This window comes from Nilaparvata lugens, chromosome X, assembly GCF_014356525.2.
Source record: "Nilaparvata lugens isolate BPH chromosome X, ASM1435652v1, whole genome shotgun sequence".
Taxonomy (NCBI): domain Eukaryota; kingdom Metazoa; phylum Arthropoda; class Insecta; order Hemiptera; family Delphacidae; genus Nilaparvata; species Nilaparvata lugens.
The window spans coordinates 44,270,719-44,281,106 of record NC_052518.1 but is presented as its reverse complement, the minus strand read 5'-3'; the positions used below and the strand labels follow the sequence as shown (position 1 = coordinate 44,281,106).

Sequence of the window (10,388 nt, the reverse complement as noted above, 5' to 3'; positions counted from 1 at the left end):
TATTGGTTTTATTGAATAGCTAATGCTGAGTAAAAGCTTACTACTACTAACACACCTGTAACTCCCCCCACCCCAAAATTTTCTATCGACCTCGATGATTGGACTTGAAGTTCGTATAATTTGGGACTTGAATGAGGTCTGAAGTTTAAATGAACGTCTGCCGGCCAGGATTATGATTGTGATACCACTTCACTTTTTTAACACATTACTCCACTTCACTATACTTCCGATCGATTTAAGGGCCCATGTTTACTGGATTTTTTCATTATTTTAATGTCAGGAAACCACTCAAGAAGTATGTTGGTCTATTTGAGAAATCATCTGCCTATAGTATCAAAACCCATTGATGTATATTGTTATGTATTTGCGATTCGATTTGACGCTGTGGAAGTGGAAACAGCTGATGCGGTATGGCGCGGCTGACTCTCTTCGCCATAGTAAACAGTAAACAGAAAATCATTTATCTCTGTAACCATTGATCGAAATAAAATCTATCATATTTCATTCGATTAGTTACATTATAGACTACAATATTAGTCGTATTCATTTTCTCGATAAAACAAACAGTTTCCTTGATAAAATGATATAAAATATAAAAATTTAGGGGTTTTTCAATTTGATTTTTTGTTTTCTCCGATTAACTTCGAAGCAAGTAATTTTAAAGAAAAATGAGCCAAATAATTAATGAAGCCACTTTCATTGCAAATCCATTGATGTGTATTGTTATGTAATTACGACTCGATTTGATGCTAAGGAAGGGCAAACAAACAACGCGGTACGGCGCGGCTGACTCTCTTCACCAAAGTAAACAGTGAAATAGTTTTGCTTTCTAAGTTGCATCTTATTTACACTATGGCGTTCGAAACAATCAATGTTGTCTATTGTTTTGACATTTGCTGAATCTGAATGATTTTCACTTTTCAATACTCTAAATTCTGAATATTACAGTTTTTGAGATTCAACCAAGTTGATTACAGCAATTTCTTTTCATCGTTTTTTGTGTTTTTTCTTGTTTGATTACTCTTTATAATTTAAACACTTGATAATGGAATGAATATCGTCAGATCATGTGAACAAAGAAAATAAAAGGGTAGGCCTACCTATGATTATGATAACACTGTACTCCTGATAAGTTGAAAATTTTCAAGCTGAAAGTAGATTGATTTGTTGCTCATTCGGTTTAAATAATTTAATTATTAACAATTGTTACCAAATATTACCAACATTATCACAAATAGTGAGAACAAATTATTCTGAAGCTTTCTATTCTAACTGAACACGAATAGTCAATACCAAGCTTGAATTGCAGATCCGTTCACAATCATTATTATCAGAGCTTTCAAATTGATACTATGTAAATTTAACTTTTGAACTTTAGGGAAATTGTGAGATGGGGATAACCCTTCCCTTTTTTTTATTGTGATTTAGAATAAAGTAGTTAATGTCTATAATCACAAAAAGGAATGTACAGTACCTATAATAAATATTACAAATAACAAAATTTCTAGTAATAATGCAACTTTTTCTAGGTACGAATTTCAAGACTCAAAATGACTTTTTCTCAATTACAGGCAGAAATTCCAATGATCATCATAATAGTAATTTAATGAAAATTGTTTGTATTGTACATAGTTCGACGTAAGATAAGCTACATTCTTGAGGTAATCAACTTATTTAGGATTATCATGTTTATAAATGAAAGCGAGACTGTGATAAGAGATTAGTCAAACTGAAATATAAACATTATATAATACAAATTTCTGATCAACTCAAATTAAAATTTATAGTATCAAGCCGAAAAATGAATTGAGCAACTGAATTCCAAAGTGACTATCCACTGTTCAAATTGCACTGTGATTTCCTTTCACTTCCAAATGGATTATATTGCTTGACTCTTCAATGTAACAATTATTGTAAAAAACCAATGGAATGTGAACTTCATCCAAATAGCATTTAAATTTGAATTTTCAGATCATGAAATTAATAACAAACTAATTCTTGAGAGAATAGTGATGAATTGTAAACAGTGCATGTAACAATGATACAAAGCGATACAATGAAAAACAACATCGATTAACTTAATACTGGACTTATCAAATTCATATTACTTTACCTTTAAAGCTTATAAATGTAAAACCAACATTTTCAATTTTCTCCACTGGAGCAAAACATCGATACAAAATAAAGAAGAGCCCATTATAACCACAAAATACTTGTACTAGAATTCACTTGAACTCACTCACTTCAACCCTTCAACGAACACAATGAACTAGAATGGTATAAAAACTATAGAATTGATAATCCAGATTCATTTTTCAAATAACTTCACCCAACTAAATCTGTGAATGCCAAGTCATAAGAAATCATGTTCAATAGATTTAATTTGAATGCTTCAACATATAAATAGAAATTGATCTATTCTTTTGGTGCCCGAATCAAAATCAATATCAATCAACATTAATTGAAATCAAAAAAAGCTTCTACCAACCTTGTAATTCCAGTATGATTCTGCTCATGCTTTACTTCCATTTATAAAGTTCCTATCAAGGCCCTTGTGTAATGAATGACAAGATGCGAGTGGAGTTGAAGAATCGATGTGTTAACAAATAATAGAAGATGATGAATCATCTTTCAATTATTCTTTTACGGTAGGCTACTTTGTGCTTGGTTCATGATTATTTACGAATTTCCCATCTCCAATGGACCGTACATCTGGTTTTCAATATTGAATATTCAATATTTTCTATCAACTTGTTATTACGAGGGTAGAATGTAAAACACTTTCATCATTTTCCTACTTTGGATTTGCAATGAAAGTGGCTACATTAATTTCTTTAAAATTATTTGCTTCGAAGTTGATCGGAGAAAACGAAAAAATCAAATTGAAAAACCCCTAAATTTTTACATATATATTATTTTATCAAGGAAACAGTTCGATTTTTTGAGGAAATGAATATGATTAATATTGTAGTCCATATGAAGCAAATCGAATGCCATATGATAGATTTTTTTCTGATCATTGGTTACAGAGATAATTGATTTCCTGTTTACTGTTTTACTATGGCGAAGAGAGTCAGCCACGCCGTACCGCGTCAACTGTTTTCCCTTCCACGGCGTCAAATCGAATCGCAAATACATAACAATATACATCAATGGATTTTTAATGAAAGTGGCTACATTAAGTATTTGGATTATTTTTCTTTCAAATCACTTGCTTCGAAGTTAATTGAACGTTAATAGTCCATAATGTAACGAATTAAATGAGGTATAATAGAACTGTCTCCGATCAATGGTTACAGAGATAATTGATTTCTCGTGGTTACAAGTATTTTTCAACTTCGAGGGGTGCTAGGGGGGAAAGCTCCAAGAGGATTTCTTGGGACTTTTGGGAGAATGACCATCTGGGAGGGTTCTATCGATGGTGAAAAATTAAGCTTTTATTTAATTTTCGGATCGAAACTGCTTTTTTGGACCTTCATTGACTGGGCTATTTGAAATTTTTTTTCTTCACCACATGGTTTAATCATTCATGTAGCCTACATTACAGTGAAAACTTCGCCTAGTCATCAAATAAAAAATTATTTCTATTTCAACATTATCTTTGAATCATAATGTTTTATTGTTTGCTCATGTGCAAAAACCATGATTAGGGTCTTCATATTAATTCCAAGATAAAGTTAACTGTAGTTTTTATGGATGTCAAGCAGTTAAGGATGCTTTTGCTGAGTGACGCAACTAAAAGCCTCAGCAACGGTCCTATTAATCAATAAGTGATTTTGCACATGCGCTCATAAATGTATTGCAAGTACGTGACGGTGTGGTGATTTATTGATCTTTCGAGATGAGTTTCCCTAGCGACTGTGCGTTTCTATGGTTACGCAACAGGTAGGGCGGGCGTTTTCTCAATTTCTCATCTCACCAGCTCACTAGTGGCTTGCTGCTGCTTGGAAACGGTCCACTTTCAGAGAGCACCTCCTAACTGAAGTCACAATTCCTGCAATTTTCCTGTGAGTTTCTTTCAAATTTGTCTGTTATACATCTTCCTTAGTAGTACTGTGATGATACATTATATTTGTTTTTCGATAGTACTTATCCTCATGGTTTAATGAGCTGTGATTCAAGTAGTGGCCTCCAGCTTGCAATGAGCCAAGGGCTAAAGGGAGGTTTGTCTGTTAATAAGGCTAGGGAAAGTTTTGAAGGTTATTGTTTAGTTTGTCAATATTCTTATGGATCAATTATCTTGGCATTATTCTAGTAATATTGACAATCATTTTCAAATTTTGTAATTGTACCATAGTTGACAAAACACTGTATCATATTTAATAAGGTTAAGATTACACTTTTTAAGGTTAGGGAGAAGTCAGTTGAGGGTTAGGTTGGGGAAAAGTTAGGGGTTAGGTTTTTGCTTTTAAATGACAATATGCTATTATTATTTAGAAAGATTGATTAATAATTTTAGAATTTTGAATCAGGAATTTTGTCATTGTAATTGACAAAACTCCCACTGGAGCGCTGAAGTCACCCTACCCCACTGGGTGACCGACCCTCCATCAAGTTTGGTTATGCGCATGTCTGTTGAAATTATTTAGTGATTGGTTAACAACGCAACAGGAGACCCCTTAGGTCACCAAGGAAACGGGTTGTTAGCAACGCTGTATCATTAATCGATTACTTGGGGATGAGTTCCCTAGCAACGCAACAAGTGACCTGTTGGGCGCACGCGCCTGTTGCGAGCGTTGTCATGGAAACGCGTCTGCTTCTGTCCATAGTGAGAATCACATTATATAGTCAGCACCTGATTAAGGCTGTGCAAAGGCTACAAATAAACTTTCTGCTGATGATATTTTTCATAGTTTTTCGATTTGTATATCATCAAGCTATCAAAATGAAAAAGTTTTCTCAAGAAACCTTTTTTCCTATCATTACTTTTTGAGATATGAGAGCTAAAGTTCAATTTTTGGGACTGAACATTTAAAATTCGGTAAGAGATAAATCCATGAGATTCAGTGGATAAATTCTTCATGGTATTGATGATTGAATAAAACAAAAATTTCCTGAAAATATCAATTTTTGATAAGTTATTCACTTTACCAAAATAACTTTTTCTTAGTTATTATGGTCATTTTCAGTAAATTGAATAACTTTCTCAAAAATTAATATTTAAAAAAAAAATTTGTTTCATTCAATCATCAATACCACAAAGAATTTATCCTCTGAATCCCATGGATTTATCTCTTACTGAATTTGAATTGTTCTGTCCCAAACATTTGAAATTTAGGCGCTCATATCTCAAAAAGTAATGATCGAAAAAAATGTTTTCCTGAGAAAACTTTTATATTTTGATAGCTTGATGATATACAAATCGAAAAACTTTGAAAAATATTACCAGTAGAAAGTTTATTTTTTAGCCTTTGCACAGCCTTGCTATCCTTGTCTGTCATTAGACAAAGCAGATAGCTCTATCCTTTCCTAACTCCACGTCATTCCAATAAATTTTGCTTTTCTTCCAGGTTGAATGATTATTCCTCATTTTGAGCATCGAAACTCCAGTAATTAATTTGTATCATATTATTGGGTTGAATTTTGTTGTCCATTTCGATAATGAATTATATGTGTGATCTCCACCAGCTCTGAATAGTGCTGTTATAATGAGGTCCACATTATAATGACAGTGTTTGATTTAACATTGGTGTTGCTATCCTTGTCTATCATTCGACAAAGCAGATAGCGCTATCCTTCTGTGGCTCCATAACGTTGCCAGATCGTCGTTTAACAATAATTGGACAGAAGTTCAGTTACCATAGCGCGGCTTTATGAAAAAATTGCAATAGAAACGGACAAGTTGGCAATAAGAATTTCCCCATCGAGAGGTACTCTACATACGCATCCATCTATCTACATGAAAATGAAGTATTGATTGGTTGCTGGATGATTCGTTGCCAAGCGACTGTTTCTACAGAAACCGCTCTGACGTCAGTTGGTCCGTTACTAGGCAAACTTTTGAAAACGCATGCGCGCTTCATCAAACATTATACCTGCACACATCCATCCCCTTCCATCTCCATCCCCAATTGGATGTCTGTGATTTATTGATCTCTTCGAGATGAATTTCCCCAGCAACAGTGCGTTACCATGGTTATTAATCCTGTGGCACGTGGCACCATGCTACAGTAAACAATACCTGCGCCCTTCTCAGTTGCTGCTCTGTCAGTTGCTGCTAGGTCGTCCTCAGGTCCTCACGTCATCTCAATCACTCTCTGATGAGATCTCCCATAGTTGCAAGGTTTTCAAGGTTTTACCCATTGTAAGAGCTGATCTCATAATTCTATCGACATATTTACTGGAAAATAACTTGGATTCACATCGGATTTATTTTTCCCAGGTTTGTTAACTTGTTTAGCCTTTCTATCAACATTGATTGTGAGCTTAGACATCTTCAATACTTGTAGATATACAATACTGTACATCTTTTGTACATTGGCGTTTGGTCATATAGAATAGAATATTCAATGGTCATATATATAATATTCTGAGGTATTATTTGACTCTCTGCTACTTTTCTCAGATTTAATCACAATCATCAACTTCTATAACTAATTTTGGAGTTTGTTTCGCAGGTATTTTGCCGAATTGAAAATGGAAGAAGCTTCTCTCTAGTACAGAATACTTCAAACCCCAAATATCGGTGAGTGCAATTATTTACCAATCATTGATTTCTCTTCTATTTTATAAAATATCCTTATTGATTTTGAACTTTTCAATTAATTATTACATCCATCAGATTTACTGATGGAAATATTATACTATAATTCATTCTTTAATATTATGTTAGGTACATCAATGATGATAATAAATGGCTATCAAAATACAAAAATATTCCGTTGCTGATTATTAAATAAAATAAATGAAGGCTTCTATTGAACATAATTCATTACATTTTTGAAAATAATCTAGTAAATGTTAATACATCTTTATTGTCAGCGTTTTCTCCTTGGCTGAGTTCCATCAGGAGGTGTTGGAATGCTCTTTATATATATATATATATATATATATATATATATATATATTATATATATATATATATTTTTTTTTTAAATGGACAATTTATACAAAAAATAAAACTGGAAAATACTACTTCACAAAAGAAGAGAGGGTAATAGTACATCTTGTGTGGTTGGATTAAAAATTGAATTCTTGAATCATGAAATATCTGTACGCCCAAGCATATCTTCAGTATTGTCCGATCAGCATCCAGTTGTCACCATTCAGGCACGTCTTCAGGTCCTCCACATTAAGCAAAGTCTTCCCGAAGTATCGCTTTCTGAACTCTGCAAGCACCGGGCAGGGCACCTGGCTATGAAGTGGATCCTCTTCCTCCTCCATGTTGCATAGAGAACAGATCCTTACATCCTGCCTGTGGGAATATTTGTTGAGATGAATTAGCTCGGTCCTTGATTTAATGAACCACTTAATAAATGTTAAATATTCCGTTGCTGATTATTAGTTTGTGTTAGATTATGTGTTATTATTGTGTTAGTTTGTGTTTGATTATTAGTTTATGTTTTTATTATGTAATTTAGTAACAACTACTGTTGAGAAAAGAAACTTTGTCCAACAGTAGTGAATTACTTTTACATAATAAACAAAATTTAAAAATAATTTCTTGAACGAAAATAAACATATTAAGTTGATGCATAGTTACATTGTTATCGATGATCCCGGGCAGTCACATGTACTCGCGCATGCGCAAATCTGAAATAATCTACTGCACATGCCTAAATCTAAATCCATCTACTATGCATGCGCAACCTAAATGTTTGTACTACCCATGCGCAGTTCCCAAAGTATTCACTGCGTATGCATAGATCTGAATTTTTTGTATTAGGAATACAGACATAAAAAAATCTTGGTGCACTGTGTATTACATTGGTTAGAAAGGAAGTTTCCTCTCTGTATGATTTTATTCTGTGTCATGGTTTGTCATAAATATATATAGGAATCATATCTGCAAATCATTAAGAGACAATCAGTATTGTAGCAATATTAAAAAAATAAATTCAAATATCGTCTTCGATTGAAAGCTTTTGCATATGTGATTAGCTCATCTTATTGAACTCTTATCTATGTGTCTACTCTTATCTCCTATACATTTATTATTTCAATTTGTACATGTCATCTACAATTTATGTAATCGGCTATAGCTGTGCAGGTGCACTATTTATCAGAGTTTTTATTCACTTTCACTTATATTTTTATATAAATGTAATATAATAGTTATTTGTATATCTAGAGTGAAAAGTGCTGTTTTTTCTCCCTGGGGGAAAAGTTTGAGGCAACAATTTTCCTGGGGGAGAAAAAGCATTCTCCACTCGTGATATACACAACATTTTTCCTCCACCTACATTTTTATAAAAACTGCAAATAAAATAATTTTTAAAAACGTACCAAACAATGTGTTACAACATAATCTAAAAAGTAAACAGAAACAGCTGGCTTGTAATCACAGTTCTCCGCCGACAGCGCTATCTGTCGGCAAAAGTTGTAACAACAATGGCCGCCACAACTACAGCTATGATGAAGTTCCCGTTTCAAATTTAATTAGTTAATAAGGAATATTCGTTGGCTGGTATTCTGAATAGCATGGAATATAAAAAATATTTGTACATTTTTTTAGTATAGTGATATAAAGTTTGTAATAATTTTAGCATACAAACATATATTTCATATGTTGATAAAATCTGGTTGAGGTATTGAATTTAGTTGGCTCAATGACTGACTACTCTATATGCTTCCTCATCTGAGCTTAGACCTTCTTACCTATTACAATGTAAGTTTTTAAAATAGAGATGCTTCCCATGTTATTTAAATGGAGTCACTTTTCCTCCCTGGGGTGTTCTTCTGTTTTTTACTACCAAGAGCAAAAAAGTGACTCTTTGGTATTATGTTTCAGGGAGTAAAGTAAGTACTTCAAACAGTAGGTGGAGGAAAACATTTTTTAGTAAGATGCGTGAAGATGAGTGTGAGCTTGAAAAAGCCCAAAAAATTATCTATAATAATCCAATTCTCCAGAATCAATGCTCTGTAAATCAATAAATATACTTAATCTCATCAGAATCTCAATTTCCATTAATTATTACAATCTACTCATCGAAAATCATGAGAGTAGAGCAGTGAGACGAATAATCCTTCATAAAAATTTAATATTAACATCTATTCTTTCTAATGTTATCATTAGCCCAACGTTTTCTGTAACTGTTTTCTTGCAGGCTACTGCAGAGACCAAGGATGTGGCTGGAGTAAGTGGCTTCTTTTGATACATAAGTGCCACAACTTCATCAGTGTGGTGTGGATTCTGCCAATCTAGAACCAGCTGTAGTCAATAACTTGTGCCGACTTCTAGAAAAGAATTTGGATCACCGTTGAAATCAGTGAGTGCATCTCAATTCAATCCATATTTATTTTCACGAAGAAAAAATACTATAACAATATGCAATGCAAATACAACTCCTTAAAATATTATACAAAGTAAATAAAATATTTATTGCTTAACCAGCACACTTAACCTTCATAACACTTGATACAGCACATGGTGGAAAAACTACTGGCAAAAATATTACTTGACATATCAGTAGGAGTAGCAATCACGAAAGGAAAAGCAAAATGTTATCAGGACTCAAGGATCTGTATACAAATTCTAAATTCATATTCCTTCACAGAGAATATTATCATAGGTGTTTACATTTTTATTTCTCCTGTTATTTGGCTGATCAATAATACAAACAAATTACGATAAGCACATTTCAAAGCTTCAGTTGTCACTAATAATTATTTTAATTATTATGCTCTCCTATATAAATTTAACAGTCACAGTTTGTAATAGGGTATGTATTTTTAGAAATTTTATTTTATATACATTATAATATCAACATAGGCTACTAGGCTCATAGTCATGTTATAATTCTGTGTATATTTGAGTTTTATTGCTGCTATAACATGTATTGTGCTTTTGTTTTTGAGGAATAAACAGTTTGATTTGATTTTATATATTGAATATACAGAATGGGTGAAAAGTCCGAGAACGGCTTAATATCTCATACACAAAGGTTATTTGACGGTGGGTGAGATTGGGGATCCTACTCAAATTGAAAATACTACTTTACTTTGACTTCAAAAATCTGGTCCGCCATCTTGGATCTGCCATATTGAATGTAACTTATTTTTTTAAATAGGAAGGTGGTCATGCATACATGATTTCGATATGAAATTTCAAGAAAAATGAATGGTGGAAACCGCACATCGATATATCAAACCGTTCAGAAGATTTGTTCTTCTAAAACCTTCTCATACCTCAAACCGTTCAAACCTTTGAAGGTAATTATTTATTTATA

General features: G+C 32.9%; 1 protein-coding gene across 1 annotated transcript in view; it reads left to right on the top strand.

The window, feature by feature from the left end:
• Nucleotides 1-3,912: 3,912 nt before the first annotated feature.
• LOC120354592 (uncharacterized protein PF11_0213-like) overlaps nt 3,913-10,388 on the top strand; it is a 25,251-nt gene continuing 18,775 nt past the window's right edge. The window contains exons 1-3 of the mRNA XM_039441944.1: nt 3,913-4,007; nt 6,618-6,685; nt 9,267-9,428. The gene's annotated coding sequence lies outside the window, so the exon portion shown is untranslated. The remainder of the gene's footprint in view (nt 4,008-6,617; nt 6,686-9,266; nt 9,429-10,388) is intronic.